We start from the raw sequence: 15572 nt of genomic DNA, 5'->3' as shown, positions 1-15572 counted from the left end.
AGTGTACTGCATTCTTATATATCTATATTTTAGGGGGGGGGGGGAGGATTTGTGTGCATCTTGTGTTTTGTGTTCAGGAAGTGGCACTCTATGATGTCGAAGTGTGGTCTGGGGCTGAAGTGCAAGTTCGCGAACGGACCGTTCCCATTAAACGCCGCTAACACGAAACGAACCACTCACCAGAAGTGTTTTCCCCGCAAAGCACTTCTTTCGGTGGGGCAGACGACGGCGGTCGGTGGGGTCGGCGCATCAGGTGAAAAAGACGAAGCATTCGGACCGGGGGCCGGGGAAGAGCGCATGCAGAGCCTGACGAGGAAAAATAAGAGAAGGGAACGAAGAAGTGGTAAGGCGGAGGTGTGAGGTGGGCGGTTCGCAGAGTTCTCAGCTGGGCGCTAACTCCCAGGTGACTGAACGCCAACCTGCATCTTCCTCCACACCTGCGATCATTGCACGTCCTGGGCGCGTCCGCAACAGAACCCTCTTCCAGGAGCCGTGAGCGTACGGGAAACAGCACCACGACATCGTCAACTGCTAGGGGCAACGATCCCAGCGCACGGCAACCCCATTCCGAAGCCATCGATCTCCACGTGAGCGTGCACATTTCTTAACGAGACTTTTCCATAGGACTGTATCGTCTAGATTTGGTTTGATTTTCATGTGTGTGCAGTTTATCTTGTAATTGTCTCGTTAATATACCGTGGGTTTTGTGCGTCGCTAAACCTGCCTCGATTCCTCTCCGCCAGTTCAGACTTAACGTTCTCATCCACAAAACAACCTGCTTCACAACAGTTATGGAAAGATGACAGGATAGAAAGAGAGCGAAAGAGAGAGAAAGAGAGAGCAAAGGAGAGAGAAAGAGGTAGGAAAAGGCAACTGGCTGATTTCCCCTGGGCGGGTCATTCGTGGGGTACTGTCTGGAGGAAGCAGGCGCCAAAGTGGCGTGCTGCCGCCGCTAGGGGGCCGTGAGATCCAAAACAACCCTCGAATTGGCTCAGCCACTAGGATGCCCCTTTCCTTTGACACGGATAAGACAAACACAGCGAGAGCGTCGGTGGGTCCAACCCACATGGGCTCTGGGTCCATGGTGTCGCCACTACCGTCACCTTGAACCCACAAGGTGCCCCCCGGGGATCTTGCAGCAACAACGTTACAAACGCTCTGAGAACTGCCGAATAATTTGACACCGATCTGCGTCATTTCGCTATGTCAGCACCGTGTTTATTTGAGCAGCTTTCGGAAAAGTTAACACACAGGGTTCCCTTTTGTTGTTGTTAAAGTTTTTGTCTCAGGGCACTTGGCTGCAACGTCTTCTGTCTTTTCGTTAGTTCTCTTTCAGTGTTCTTATATTGTTATCAGCGTAGTCTCCCAACGCTGCCCACCTGAAAAGAACAGAAATATTAGCAAAACATCAAAGTAAAGAACATAAAAATATATAAACATTTATGGTCGTTCACATATCTCGGAACCGTCACGTCAGTTGCTAAAAAATAAAAAAAGAGAAAGTAAGTGTATCAATTCTGCTTCTCCAATGGAAAAAAAAGTCAGGATATCCGGATAATAGGCGTGGTAATGTATTCTCTTACAAAATTCTTTAAACTTTTGTATGTTTTTTGTCACTTACAAGCGTTCAATGAGCTTTATAAAACAAGAAATATTTTATCAGACTGATTACAAAGTCTGCACAAGCGCTCCGTAACAACCTGTACAATGCGCATCTGGTCCATTTTGGTCTCACTACGGATATTCTGGTTACGGATATTGCGGTTATGTTTCTTGTCAAATTGGCATTGTTTGAAAACGCAAAAAACATAGAACATTAGGACTTAAGAGGATAGACTCGTAAAATATGCAATGAACACCAAACAAAATTGGACAATGCATTCTCAAAAGTGCACACATTCAAAGTGCACGCAAGCAGTTCGTACTGTGACTAAATACGAATGTGTAGAGGTGAATCCAGAAATCTTTATTGGTCGGATTTTAAGCTTCATCTAAAAATGATAATTGTCCTAATGTTGTATGTGATGCTAGATCTCGGTCTTCCGCCCCCCCCCCCCCCTGATCCTGCAAGTTTTCAGTTTTCATAACGTTCTTTGAGCAATAGTTCGAAAGCTTTCTTGCGGAAACATCAGCGTCTTCATTTCCCCTAACGTTAATATTAAATCGCTGATGAATCTCACCAGAATACCACCACAGATATGACCTGCTTTTACAGCGACGGTTACTCGTTTCTTAATACTGTTGCTAGCCGATGCCCGAATACTGGCACGTAATCCCTAACTGACCGCACCTAGAGAAACTCTAATTCAGTCTCACAAGCAAGTGTAATTGCAACAAAATTCAGTGATTGTTACTTTGTATTGAAAACGCTAGCCTGGATGTTAGTTTTAGCATAAACCCATGGTTTAGAACAATTTGTATGCCAGTGTATACACGCGAAAATATAGAGATCGGACTGGTCAGTCATACCGAACATGCTAGATCCTGCAATAGCCATGAAGAAGGTATGTGAAATCATTATATTCATCCAATGGCTCGTCCAATTTCGTTTCCGTGTCAAACAAACCCATCGTTTTCCTTTCCTCCCGAACGGCTTTTTATGTTTCGTACGAAACAAAGGAAGCCGTTGGGGAGGCGAGGAAAACGATGGGTTGTATAAAAATAAAAACGCAAAACATTTGCATGCGTCTCAAGGCCTGGTATACAAGAGTTTGCAATACGTTGTCCTTATTGATAAAAATTTCAAGAAAACCTGTTATTATTACCCGCTGCGGTGGTTGAGTGGGTAAGGCGTTGCGCTGCTGAGCACGAGGTCGCGTGTTCGATTCCCGGCCGCGGTGGCCGCTTTTCTGATGAAGGCGAAAAGCGAACATTTTTCTTCTCGTGAAAAAAGAGCGACAAGTTCTCCCGTACAAATTAAATAGCCTTTGCGGTGGGCGAAAGAAACTGAAAGAAACACGCTTCTCTACTAACACAGACAACAAATGCGGGCGTGGTCATACACTGAAATAAAAAAAACCACGCAAGCGAACAAAGTAAAAAACCACGGTTTATGGCATTAAACACTCCTCTAACAGGTACTAAGAAATGGAAGTCCAAACAAACTCCATCAACAAGCAAGTAAAAAACCGGGCTAGTTTGTATATATTGATTGTGGTTGAACAGCGCACATTTAACAGTTTAGGGGGCGAACACACCGTTAGCGCTTCCTGACAACGGAAGTTTTATAACTCACGGGAAATAAATTAAAGAGACTGCGCAATAACAACAGCGCTGTCGTAAACAACGCGCCTCATATCCTCACTCCGGAACGGCAACCTGGACTTGAAGCGCCGTCACGATAAGCAGCTTCAAGGACACACAGGGGGAACTTATGCACGTGTCAGAATTCTTTTTCATAAAGAACACTTCTGAAAGTTTGTACGTGCGCTGGTGTTTGTGTAGAAACAGAACAATTGAACGGCTAAAAAAATCCTGCAACGGCGTTTTAAATTTTTAAGCATTCATAAATGCTTTCCGGATGTATTAAACCAACTCGTCCAATACCTAGATTACGGAGTTGGGAAGTTCATCAGCCAAAACATATGGCCATCAGACATCTCAAAAACGTGCTCAAAAATCTTTTCTGTCTTTCCTGGTCTTTGCCTTCTTCGACCGCTGGAGTTACCTTATTACAGCGGCGTGGCGGCTACTGGCCGGTGTTCCTTCCGTTGCAGCAATGAAAGCTTCGATAGCCACCATAAAAAAATTTACTGCCCTTCTACTCTGTGAAGAAGGATGGCGTGCAAAGTTTCACGCTCTCCACGGAGTGCACAAAAAAAAAACAAGTTTGCTTAAAATTTACGACAGCATACTTCCTAGCCAATTATCTCAATTAAATTTGGAAAAGACCCCAGCTTTACCCTTGCCGACAAACGTAGAGCTGTTTCTTTCCCTCCCGCGTTTTGGGCATCTTACTGTTTGTGCAACACGTCAACCCAATCCACTCTACCATAGACGACACCGAACAGGTCGCGTTGGGCTGCTTGACTGCCAAGTTGAAGTTCACGCCAACACAATGGACATGGACAGGGAATGAAACCTATATCTGCGCCTTCAGCCCCGCCCCCCCCCCCTTCCGCCCCCCGCGCGCCGCCCTCCTCTCGCAACCAGTGCACGCATAAACCACAACTGGTCATGAGCGCGTGCTTAGAAAGACAATGTCGAACGTGTCGCTTTGAAAGCCATTAAGCTGAACGAGTCATATTGGCTCACTTCGGCGTTCCAAGCTGGCCAGTCCTTCTTCATCCGGGAGCGATTCGCAGCTACACGACCAGCTAGAACATGAGGTGGCATCAGTGGCTGCAGCAGCAGCTTTCCGCAGTTTTCGCGTCCATTCACGCCTCTGTTCGGGCTGACGCATCTTAAGCTTCCGCTCTTCTTCCTCCAAGCAAGTGATATGCGTCCTTGCCATATCAAGTTGACACCTCTAGGGCTTCGACCTCTATACGAGTAAACACACCGGTAGGTGTCCCTTTGGCTGCCCAGTCGTAGGCATCTCATTGTTTCTGCAACACACCAACCCAGACCAAAACCGCTCGATTGTGGATGGCAGCTGACTGGGCGCATTGAGCCATGAGACTGCCACGTTTAAAGGAGCCATGAAGAGAAAACACAAGTTTGGTTCATTCGAAAGATTGCCTCGTTAGAACCATAACGACACCACTTATAACGCAAACTTCGCTCAAATAAGCTACATAATTAGGAAAAACGGGAATGGTCATGCGACCCACCAGCTCATTTCCCGCAACAGAACCTATGCCGTCACATGGGCTAAGCTCTGCGATTGGCGGAGGCCGGCAAAAGCAAACGCATGTTAGGCAGGGCTTACAGTTTGCATAGCCAGCTAAATGCCCGTGAAACATACTGCACATTCTTTTTACGACAAAGAACGGTGGAGTAAACGGTTGAAGTTCCGAACGAACACGCAAGCGTGTGCGCCAATGCGTACGAAACAACCGCCTGGCCGAGCTCGACATCTCGCCGTCGCGCAGACGAATTTTCGGGTTCGAGGAGCTCTGACCTTGGAGGAAAAATGCCGTAAACACCGCGCATTGACGCTCGTATCTTTCTGGTCGAAGCAGAGAGCTCGCGCGAACGGCTTTCCATACACGACACCGGCCAACTGGCATAAGCGATACTGCTACTGAAGTTGAACTATTATTAACCGTAATAAAAATACGGCACATACGTACCAGTCTGTATTCGTCCGTGGCGACGGCGCTGACGAGGCAGCGGTGCCGACGGCAGGGCGTTCGTCTGTTGTGGCTATCGCGGAATGGTCGCTTTCCCGTCCACCGCGTATCCCACAACTCTTGCCGCTCGTGCACTTAGAAGCGTTGAGCGTTCAAGTGGTGTGAGGTTGTTAAATGCAAGCCGGAGCTCCTCGGCGAGAGTTTTGTTCTCCGGATCAGACGATTCCATGACTAGGGCTGCGGGTGCACTAGGTTTTACTAGCATTTTTAAAATGGCCGCCGTCTCGGTCGACTCCCGCGTGTGGGTGCTATATGGAGTCGACATACTAAGTATCTGTTTCATGGACCGGCCCGTGTGACACCATTGCTCACGTCACCAAATGTGCAATTTTAGCGGGAGATTTAAAATTTTGGCTTAAATTGCCTTATTTCTCAGTGAATAAAGCATCATTTGCTTCCGGGAAAGCGCTTGGGGTACTATGAAACACCTAATCTTTCGAATAAAACAAACTTTTGTTTTCTCTTCATGGCTCCTTTAAATCTTCCACCACTACAACGGGCAGGTCATCGGTAGCGGCATTAAGCACTGCTGCGCTTGCATGCCCCCCACACGTCACCCCCAACCCCTGCACGCCTAAACCGCAAATGGGGATAGGGGCCTAATTAGGCGTGAAATACACTGGCGAATGTAGAGAGAAAGACTTCGTATGCAACTAGATTAAGATTTATCATTATTCTTCTGTCACAAGAACTCGACCAGGTGGTGAACGAGGGCATCCGACGCGACAATGTTGCTCAAGCTGGCTTTCAAGCTAAGAAGAATAATGTTCTCACGCCTGCGTTGTAACCGGGCAAGTTGCTTTCAACTGGCACGGGCGCGGAGCTGGTGGGCTAGGTAAAATTTCAAGTGGCGACGGCCACGGCTACATTGTGGGCGGCGGCTCTGGCGGCGGCTTTTGGGGCGGCTTTACACCCATTCGCGCTGGCGTCGATTCTCTGCAATGATCTGCTAACGGCGCTACTGCTGCTGTCAGCCGACTGGACAACTTGCGACAGAGGCATCAGTGGTGGCGAGGGGATAATCGTCGCCGATAATCGCTGTAAAAGCAGTGTCGTCGGTGCCGGGGACGAGCCCCAGAGCGGCGCCCGGTAAATCTGCTTCACCGGAAGGAAAACTGCGGGGGTGGGAGGCAGCGGTGGGTGTGGAAGACATACGCTGCTGGGCAGTAAAATTGCACAAAAGCAAAACGATGGGAGGGAGTATGTGCGGCGACGACCAAATTACGCAACGCCGCTTCGGGCTCCCGATTAGTCTATATAGCTTTCGCAGTGCTCCCACACGCTAAGCAAAAAGTGAAAGCGCAAATCGAAAGCGTTGCAGAGTCTCTTTAAACGGGGGGTGGAAACAATGCTTACAGAGATGCACCGAGATGCGGGACGTGGGCGTGCCCTTCAACGTTTCGGGACGATCAGGCAAGCGCTCATCGATAAACCGCCCCTTCATTCCAGTGTATTTTTTACCATATGACATGGAGATGCAGCACACTGCGTTGCTTTCGTAGTCAACAAGCTGTGACGAGTGTTCGACGCCACAGCGCTCCTTCTGTGAATCCTCTTTTTTTGTCTAACTCCTAATCGATCATGAAACAAAGCTTTTGTAACCAATTGTTTGCAAGAAAAACAGCCTCTTCAATAAACCTGCCAGTTTTCTTCGTAAAGCTATCGGAAAGTCCGTCAATATACCATAGAACAGCCATAACAATGACTTTTTTCGTTGCCTTCCTTGGCCTTCGTGAATAACATGACTTTCCTTGACCTTGCTTCTATACTGAGTAACATTTATCTTTGTGCCATGAGCATCGTCCTTGAGAAAAACTTGCAAAGCTTGATTGTAAGAGCTTTTAGGAATGTTAAGGATTACCTTTTAGGTGCTTACCATAGAAACTGTTGCAAAAAATTACCATCCCTTCCCCCAAAAAGCGGAGGGAACCACGAATCTTAAATGCGTGTCCAACCTTTTCTGAAAGTGCGTCCATTTGATAATGACGGTGTTGAAGACCCTAATCGCCGACAAATACCGAACCCATGTGGCGAATTTTTCTCGCCGTAAGTGTAACGCTTCTGCGAACTATTTAAACGATTACCTATGCGTGGTTTATCAAGTAAGTAATTCTTGTATACTCCTTCATTATCGCTGGGTGTATCGTTTTATTTAAAACCGTTATTTTATAACGATTTCAAGTACCCCTGTTGATATATTTGGAGCCCAGTTTCACGTATACACACTGTGTCCACACCTGTAATCAGAGCTTTTTGGTCGACAAGCTGGTATAAGAGAAATAGATTAGCTTTTTCACCACCGGTCCCACTGAGAAAGCTTGATCATTAATATTTCGGACATTTTTTTCTCCACTTGAAAGGAGCTGACATAGATTCCTTCTCACTAGCGAAATTCCCGAGGAGTTATTCAGTTCCTGGATCGGTCACCATATTCTTAGAAACCGCGTGTGTTGCTTTATGCAGCAAGGAGGAAAAAGCCTTTGTTAAGTTTTTTCTTTTTGCCACATGAGGGTAATGAAGCTCCGCACAGCTGTTAACAGCCTGAATCCTTCCGTAATAAAGCCGGGGTTACAATGTATGGCTGCCAGTTCCGGTTGCCCAATTTACAGAATAAAACAAGTAACCCGGATCATGCCAATGACTCTGCGGACAAGAACCTTTTTCAAGCCTGAAGAATTCGGGAAGTACACAGACTCAACAAAAAGACTGCAGCGTTTGCAGTTATCTGGTATCTTCCCAAACCTTTGCATTAGTTTAAAACAATGGCTGGCAGTGTTACGCAGACGCTGTTTTCTCACAAACAATCATTCGGAAAAGCTTTGTCTGTCAATCCACACGACGCAATGCAGAAGAAGAGCTTCGCGAAATAAAGGCTGTGGCATAGAACAGCACTCGCAGTTTGTTTGCTGCAAAAGCAATGTAGTAGACTGCATCCTCTTGTCGTGTAAAAAAATATACATTGGACTGACGGGCGGTGCATAAATAAGCTTCTAAGTGAACATTGCAACACGTGAAACATCAGGCCCGCATACCCCCTCTCAGCGCATTGGTTAAAGCAGGGTTGACGACACCCCAAATTTAACCGTAGAGGTGTTCCCTTTGCAGAGAAAGATGCCGCCCGCATGACGAAAAATTGAGAAGCCTCCTTTATAAAATATAAATCTGATGCGTCATCAGTTTACCCTTCGTTTCCTTGCTTGAATCTTAAGTTTTATATCTCCATGGCACTTGAACTTCACGTTTCTGTTTCGTGGTGAATTATAGGTCGCTTTGTATACGTCGCAGCTGCGATTACCTCGCATCCGCTTCTTGATAAGTGTTTTCCGTTTTGTGTATTCCCGCCGGAAAAGCAGTGGTCTGTATTTAGTAGGTGATGTCGTCTGTGGCTGGTTACTAAGAAAAAGCCCCAGATGGTCTATTAACATCTGCGAAAAGGACTATGATGCCTCGTTGATGAGTTGAAGAATTCAGCCGGGTCTCGCAGGTGACGGGTTTTATCGGTGGCAATCACGGCAGCCCAGGACGTATACGGTGACGTTGGATGTTAGGCGAATACAATACTATTTCTCATTATATTTCCAGGTGTACGAACCGGTCCAGGTGTCAGAAAAATGAGTCATTCTAGTACACTTTCAAAACTTTTGTCACGAACGTCTGCGGAAATTGCGAGAGGATATTTTGTTGTCGTGGCCCAAGGAGTGTTTTTGAAGAGGACCGAGATTTTCACGCCTACTTCTAGCCCTGTCCAGGGTGACGTTGTATCTTGATGTGGTCGATCATGCTATGCAGGTCGTGGTGTGCACACTGCGGCGTGGACAGGTCGCTCTGAGTCCCAATGCTTAAAAATGCGCCTTCTTCATCGGAATCTTGTAGCCGCACGTCTACATGGGCGCGTGATAGGCCGTCGACGACCGGATGGTTCCTGCCTTGTCTGTACGCACTCATAACTTCAAATTCCTGGTGGCGCAATTTCCACCACTCCAGACGGGCAGCAGGGTCTTTCAACGTTTCTAGCCAGCACACCGCGTGTTGCTCTGTTAAGCTTAAACGTCCTGCCATTGACGTACGGGGAAACTTAGAAGTGATCCGCATTAAGGTGAGGCAACCTTTTTCAGTAGAAAATTGCTTGTTTTCGTAGACAGCAGTTTGTGCAGCCAGCTACTTCTTTGCAGCAGTTCTGCTTTTTGGCGACAACAGCTCTCTGCTTATGTAACTTTGTTGTGCGAAATGTTGTTATAAAAGAATCCTCAAACTATCCAAGCGCTGACGGGCGCTGTGACTGGTTTTAAAGCTCGTAGAACGCGTCCTTCTGCCCTTCGCGCCATCAGAACTGCACACTGTCTTTTGTCAAGCATTGGAAGTGTTCGCATATTTTGGGGATGTTTTCCAGGAATAACCGTACTACACGCTACATCCGGGAAATATTCGTCCGCCTTTGATGTCTGCTGCGTTCAGAGACTCGCTATTGCTTATTTTCGCGGAATCGGAAAGTAGTCCTTTGGCGGTGCCGACCTGACCGAAAGTCAAAGTCCGAAAAGTTCCTCGAAGGCCAAGAGGGAATTTCTGCCTTCGACGTTATTTCTGATTTTCTGATTGCATCGAGTACAGGCTCCAACCTAGTTAGGTGCTCGTCTCAACTTGTGCCGCGTACGACAATGTCAGCGACATAATGGAGACAAGTGAGCCACTTAAAGGAGCCATGAAGAGAAAACAAAAGTTTGTTTTATTCGAAAGATTAGGTGTTTCATAGTACCCCAAGCGCTTTCCCGGAAGCAAATGATGCTTTATTCACTGAGAAATAAGGCAATTTAAGCCAAAATTTTAAATCTCCCGCTAAAATTGCACATTTGGTGACGTGAGCAATGGTGTCACACGGGCCGGTCCATGAAACAGATACTTAGTATGTCGACTCCATATAGCACCCACACGCGGGAGTCGACCGAGACGGCGGCCATTTTAAAAATGCTAGTAAAACCTAGTGCACCCGCAGCCCTAGTCATGGAATCGCCTGATCCGGAGAACAAAACTCTCGCCGAGGAGCTCCGGCTTGCATTTAACAACCTCACACCACTTGAACGCTCAACGCTTCTAAGTGCACGAGCGGCAAGAGTTGTGGGATACGCGGTGGACGGGAAAGCGACCATTCCGCGATAGCCACAACAGACGAACGCCCTGCCGTCGGCACCGCTGCCTCGTCAGCGCCGTCGGCACCGCTGCCTCGTCAGCGCCGTCGCCACGGACGAATACAGACTGGTACGTATGTGCCGTATTTTTATTACGGTTAATAATAGTTCAACTTCAGTAGCAGTATCGCTTATGCCAGTTGGCCGGTGTCGTGTATGGAAAGCCGTTCGCGCGAGCTCTCTGCTTCGACCAGAAAGATACGAGCGTCAATGCGCGGTGTTTACGGCATTTTTCCTCCAAGGTCAGAGCGCCTCGAACCCGAAAATTCGTCTGCGCGACGGCGAGATGTCGAGCTCGGCCAGGCGGTTGTTTCGTACGCATTGGCGCACACGCTTGCGTGTTCTTTCGGAACTTCAACCGTTTACTCCACCGTTCTTTGTCATAAAAAGAATGTGCAGTATGTTTCACGGGCATTTAGCTCGCTATGCAAACTGTAAGCCCTGCCTAACATGCGTTTGCTTTTGCCGGCCTCCGCCAATCGCAGAGCTTAGCCCATGTGACGGCATAGGTTCTGTTGCGGGAAATGAGCTGGTGGGTCGCATGACCATTCCCGTTTTTCCTAATTATGTAGCTTATTTGAGCGAAGTTTGCGTTATAAGTGGTGTCGTTATGGTTCTAACGAGGCAATCTTTCGAATGAACCAAACTTGTGTTTTCTCTTCATGGCTCCTTTAAGGACGGGTAGCACAGTGTCATGGCTCTCTGGAACGTTGGTTGTGCTGTGCGCAGCCCGAATTCCATCATCTTGAATTCTTTCAGCGATGCCAGCATTAGAAACGCTGTCTCTTGTGGCCTCTTTCGCCTACATCGTTTTGTCTGTACCCGGTCTTTAGGTTCATCAAAGAGAAGTACTTCACATAACAAGAATCGTAGAGGGTTCCATCGATTGAGACGTCTGACTGTGCGTCTATTTTAGGAACTTTGTTCAGTATTTGAGCGTTAACGAAGTATTTTAAAGTGCAGTTTCCTGTTTAAATGAACAATTGGTCCTGCCTGGAGGCTTTTTGATCCTTGCACGATATCGTCACAGAGCATGTCGCTAACTTCACTTCGGATGGCCTCACGCTCGTGTGGAGACAAAGGGTAGTGTGACTGGCGTGCAGCCGTGTCCCATCTTTGATAACAATACGGTAGTTTGCAAGGCGCCCCCGGCCTAATTTTGATGTTCAGGAAAAATCTTTGTAAGGGTGTAGCAAAGCTTTAACTTCATTTAACTTCCCTCAACATCTGTTTTACACGAACGAATGTCAAAGGATTGGATGCGTTTTCGCGCTCACGTTTAAAGTTGGCGACGCGATCCCTTCACTTCATTTATTCATTTCTTAGAGAAATGCACTTACAACTCCGTTCTTGAAATACTTAAATCCTTGCTACAATATGTGACCAGTACGTGGTTTTTGTCTTCAAACGTGCAATGCCTCTTGCGACAGACACAGCACGCTCGAGAAACTAGCTGTCAGGATTTTTCACGATAGCGCTGGTGTCGTGATTAGCTTCTTCGCCGTACACAACTATAATTAGGTTTGCGTAGGCATGAAAGGTGACGTGTTCACCGTCGATCCTTAGAGCAGCACGTTGGTATGGGATTGGCTGCGGCTTTATGGTTTGATCTCAAGAGAAACTCGTTCACTAGGGCTGCAGATCAATAATAGCACCATTGTACGTCGAAATATCCCTGCCCATAGCTACGACGCTGGAACAGGCGTTGCGTAGGGTAAACGCAACCTGGTACGTGGTGCCATTTTTCCTGGCGTGCGAAATGCACGTTCTCTCGTCTTGAGGAGATAACCTCCTGCAGTGCGGATATGTGATCCGTGCCGCTAGTCGTCACTTGCTTCACCTTTGTAGCGAGGGATTACGATCAGCTGACTGGGTCGTATTGACGGCAGGTTGTAAAGTGGTGTTCATGCATCGCTTTGTCATTTTGAGTATGCATCGCTGTGCCTAGGGGCCGTTGCTTTGCTGGTTCACGTCAGAGTTAGGTCAGGGCGTCGGGGTGAGGGCATGGCGTTGGGCACTGCCTGCGGTGGAGAGCTCGCGTCGTTGGAGAGCTCGCGTTTTTTTGCCGTGCAGCAACCTCACCCCCATAAACAGTGGCCTTTAGTTTCCCCCACAAGGACTTGAAAACCTTGCATGGGCAAGTCAACAATGTTGCGGCGGCACAGCAACATGTATGGCTAGAGCAACGGCGAAAGGCTCAATCACACTGGATCATGGTTGCTGTGCAAGAAGAATTCGTTATTCTTATCAGGACATTGTCTGGACAACAGGGGGGGGGGAGGTGCTTGGACAGGAAAACCTCGCAGTCCGAGTTGGTTAAATGCAGATCGACGGTAGACGTACCCGGCAACGGTAGATGTACCCGGCTTCTCCGCTATGATAGCACAATGCACGGCGATCTGGCGTTTGCCGCAAGGCGGTACACCGGAGAGTGGGTTGTTGAACTGAATGAATCCGGGTTGGTTACGTTGGACGGCGATATAAAACAGCGTCCTGGCGGCGCATCGGAGGCGCATCACGACGGGAAATGGAAGCGGAGTAGCCTACGTCTTCGGATTGTCGGCCACACCGCACGGGGCACCTTGAGTAATATGGGTACCGGTATTGGCGACACCGCGGACCCTGAGCCCCCGTACTCAAGCTGTAATCTGACGTGGCGAGGCATTTTAAGCTGAAGGGAAGAAACCACAAAGGGTGACCGTCGGAGCACAGGTGACGCTCCGGCGGATGGGCTCCCTGTCTGTTTACCAGGAAGGGAGCTCCGATACCTATCTCGGTATCAGGCTAACCCGAGCTAAGAAAATACTCCAGTCCCCTGCTTCTATACTGTAGCATATGGTACCTTTTTAAACCCTCCCCCAAAACATGAACGGTCCCTGAAAAGGGGCCGCACCGGTCTCTTTTCCACCTTTGCCTTCGATTTCTCTTCCAAAGCCCGATAATGTATCGCGCATTTTGGTAATGGACTCCCTGGATAAGTCAAAACCCATCACCTCCCAGTCTGTCTTTCTGAATTCCAAGTTTCTCAAAAACCTTACAGGCAAATCATACAAGGCTAAGAAGGTCTCAAAGGGGGAAGTCCTAATTGAAGTAGAAAACACACAACAATCTTCCAGCTCCCTTAAGCAAACGTGCATGGTCGATGTTGACATCAAAATCACGCCCCATCGCAGCCCTAATAGCTGCCCGGGCGTGATCTCTGATCGGGATCTAATAAATGAGACTGAGGCAGATCTCCTCGAGGGCCATGGTGATTAGGGCGTGACAGCAGTGAGGCGAATCACGATACGACCAAACGACCAAATAGTAGCTACTAAACACATAATCTTGACGTTTTACCACTCAACACTTCCTGAGTCGGTCAACGCAGTCTTCATAAGATGTCCGGTCCGATCCTACGTACCAAAGGCGCGCCGGTGCCTTAATTGTCAGCGGTTTGGGCACGGCACAACCTCTGGCCATGGCAAACTGACGTGCGCTAAAAGTGCAGCACATGATCACTTAACCGACGATTGTGAATCCGAGAGCTTCCCCTGTGCGAACTGCCAGGGACCGCACGCTGCCTATTCAAGGAGCTGTGAAGAATTCAAGCAGGAAAAACAAATCCTTGCATTAAAATTCAACGGAGGCTCGAAAGAGGTTCGCCTTTTTTCCCCTGGGGAGGTACGCCGATGCAGCTCACCGGGGGGTGGAGCGGCGTCTGGTTTCGGCGGGGACACAGTATCGCGAATCGGACTTGGTCCCGCTCGCGCCTTCCCTCCCCACTCCCCCCCATGGTTGCCCCAGGCGGCCCAACCGTCCTCTGCACCGCTCGCTGAGCCAGCAGCGGCTGTGGTGGCAACCACGTCGGTTGGGGGTGCCGGTGCATCCACTGCTTCCTCTCCACCGGCCCAAACCACACGCGAGTGTGCGGAGGAGATGGAGATGGAGGCACCCGCTGCAGTTCCCACCCCCATCGCCCCGCCTCTGCCACCCGGGGCGCTCGTGACGCCGTCGGCGGTCGCGGCTCCAACGAAGGGCACCGGGAAGGGTACCAATTCTAAGTCAATGGGGGTCCGTTTCACAATGCACCCTCAAGACTTAGGAGGACGACATGGACGTCGAACCGTTCCGGCTTGCATCACAGCGAAGGGAACGGGCTGCGTCATTCGGGTCAGTAGAGAAGGTGAAAAAACCCCTTCAAAGAGTTCAAGCCCGGATAGTCGACACATAAACACGCACATATTCCAGTCGCTCTAAACTTAACTAATGGGAAGATAAAATATTATTCAATGGCATTGCAGAGGCCTTCTTAAAAATCTTGATGATGTCTATGAGTTATTGCATTCCAATCAGCCAAGTGTGATGTGTCTCCAGAAAACCCGCTTAAAGTCGAGGCACACAAATTTCTTGAATAGTTACATGGTATTTAGGAAGGACAGAGATGGTGGTGGCACATGGTGCAGTGGTATGGTGCAGTGGTATGGGGCACAACAAGTGCCCACAACTATACCAGGATAATTAAATTGCAGAAAAAAGTTCTCCGAATCTATATGAATTACAACGGTCCTATGATCAACTTAAGAACAGAGCCCCTCTTTTTAAAATATAGCATGCTCAGAGCAGATCAGGTTTATTCTCTAAAACTACTACAAATTGTGTACAACGACAAGTTGGCCTTGACAACAGACCCTGCATCAGCTACGCAGTACTCGCTCCGATGCATAACAAGGCATGCGCCCAAAGCGAGGACAAACTACGGCAGGCAAACCTTCTTGTTTCAGAGCGTCAGCATAATCAATAAAACTACAGGAATAATTAATTTCTCTTGCGCTCCCAGTGTGTTTAAGAAACAAATAAAAAAATCCATATTAGAAAATAACCTATGTTATACGTCGTAGAATACTAATGTATGTGAATTTACACTGTTACCGTAACAGTGGATATTGTGGTTTTTAATTCTTTTTATATTTGACTTACGCATGTTATTCCGGATCTTGGATGCCATGATGATTATATCCAAAGTATTTTATCAACCTGTGTAGAAACAAATTTAGTGCTGTATAAGTGTGTGTATATTGAACTCATAAGTGCTTATGTATGTCACCAGATTTAT

The 15572-nt window shown here is 47.9% G+C and overlaps 1 long non-coding RNA gene across 1 annotated transcript; it reads right to left on the bottom strand.

Annotated features, from left to right (window-relative positions):
- Nucleotides 1–1196: 1196 nt before the first annotated feature.
- Nucleotides 1197–6801, bottom strand: LOC144173696 (uncharacterized). The gene is made up of 2 exons (XR_013323364.1): nt 6651–6801; nt 1197–1379 (listed from the first exon to the last, which is right to left on the bottom strand). It is a non-coding gene; the product is annotated as an uncharacterized LOC144173696 (long non-coding RNA).
- Between the last annotated feature and the right edge of the window lie 8771 nt (nt 6802–15572).

The sequence above is a fragment of the Haemaphysalis longicornis genome, unplaced genomic scaffold (genome assembly GCF_048455015.1).
Source record: "Haemaphysalis longicornis isolate Haplotype H1 unplaced genomic scaffold, Haemaphysalis longicornis Haplotype H1 scaffold_3, whole genome shotgun sequence".
NCBI lineage: Eukaryota > Metazoa > Arthropoda > Arachnida > Ixodida > Ixodidae > Haemaphysalis > Haemaphysalis longicornis.
This window is presented reverse-complemented; position numbering and strand designations above follow the sequence as displayed.